Below are 1,738 nucleotides of genomic sequence, written 5' to 3' on the forward strand. Positions count from 1 at the left end.
TGGGCAGGGTGACCTGCTGAGAGATCCTGCTCTCCTCCTGGGAGACAAAGTTTGGAACTTTGATTTTCTTTGATCAGCTACTTCTTTGACATGTAGCAAGCTGTGGGCTTCTGAATTAGCAAGCCAGAGCTAGTGTGGGCCTTTCTAGTTGTTTGCTTCAAGTTTACATGATTCAGGTCAACTCTAGCCAGACGAAGGGCTGTCTCTAAAATGATAGGGGCGGACATTCCATGGGGTCCTCTCTTCTAAATGGATGAAGGACCAGCTCTAACCAAAGGCCTGAGGTCCCTCCCTGGCTCTGCTACTGGCTTGCTATGTGACCTTGAGCAATTTACTTCTTCTCTCTGGCCCTCAGTTTCCTTCTCTATAAAACAAGAGGGTTGACTTGATCTCCAGAGACCCAAAATGTTATTTTTAGTCACTCCCTGATTCTTTTGATTAAGCCATTTTAAATCTACCTCTTGACGATGGGGAACAGGTAACAGGTGTCATCAGCTTCCTCATTTTGTGTATCCCTAGTCACTCAACAAATGTCGATTAATTAGTTGATTAGTTTATCAACTAATTCAAAGCTTTTTAACCACACTGAGATAAGTACTATCATCTGTATTTTATAAATGAGGAAACTGAGGGACTGGACAGAGACATCCCACAGCTAGTAAGCAAAAGAACCAGGAGTTAAACCCAGATGGGCCGACCCCAGAGCCTGTACTTTTAGGCTTTTCCGGCCCCTCCCCTCTAACTTAGAGAAGGCAGACCGCTGACCTCACGTCCCAGCTCCACTACGTGACCTTGGGCAAGTCATTTACTTTCCTCTGTGCTTCCACTTCTTTCTCTATAAAATGTGGGGGCAGGGGTAATAACAGAACCTATTTATTGGGGTTGTTTTGAGGATTAAGTGAGTTAATATTAGACAAGCACTTGAAAGAGTGCCTGGCACAGAGTGACCCTAGGTGAGTGTCAGCTGTTCTGACTGCCTGGTGCAGAGGCCTTGAAAGTTTTCCATGGGCTTGTTCTCCCAGGCTGAGCATTTCACAGTTGTTTGACCATCTGTAAGGCCCTGCCTTCTACCTCTGCACCTCTTTGCCCCTTATTTGTGAACTCAAAAGTCTGGCAAGAAGAGCTCCTCTGATAGGTTCTGCCTGAGTCAGCTGTCAAGCCTGCATCTCATCTCTTCCCCCATACTAGGGTCAGTGGTCTCAAGGGACCTCATCTTCCCTTACAGTCCTTTTAGGGACCCTCATCTCTATCAGCTGCTCACCTGAAAAGAAGCCACCCTAAAAAAAAGACCCCAAATTCAACTTAGGCTCAAAAGCCAGGGCACCAGCTCAATCTGAGTTTGCCTGAGTCACTTTGGAGCCCAGCTCTTTCTCTCCTGACTCCTCTTCCTCCTCTATACCTGAGACATGGACTTGAGGGGTGGATCTCTTGTCTGTAACACCTGAGCTCTGCTCCACGCCCTACATGCAACTGTGAGCTTATGGCAGCTTCACACTAGCTGGGGGCCCTGGCTGTTCATTCCAGCTGAGGCTTCTTCATTGGGCCATTTCTTCCTTCAGCAAATGCCTGCTGTGTGACGGGCCCTGTGCTGAGGCCTCAGGACACAGTGCTGAACAGAACACTGTCCCTGCCCCTGCGGAGTTCATAGTCTAGTAACAGGCAGTTGCAGTACAGTTACCTCAAGGGAAAAGCTTAGAGGACTAAGAAGACTTCCTGGAGAAGGGAGATAAGAATGGGG

General features: G+C 47.8%; 1 protein-coding gene across 2 annotated transcripts in view; it reads left to right on the plus strand.

The window, feature by feature from the left end:
- IFT122 (intraflagellar transport 122) overlaps positions 1-1,738 on the plus strand; it is a 66,865-nt gene that overhangs the window by 56,386 nt on the left and 8,741 nt on the right. The gene's annotated exons all lie outside the window — the stretch shown is intronic.

Source organism: Pteropus alecto, unplaced genomic scaffold, assembly GCF_000325575.1.
Source record: "Pteropus alecto unplaced genomic scaffold, ASM32557v1 scaffold75, whole genome shotgun sequence".
NCBI classification, from domain to species: domain Eukaryota; kingdom Metazoa; phylum Chordata; class Mammalia; order Chiroptera; family Pteropodidae; genus Pteropus; species Pteropus alecto.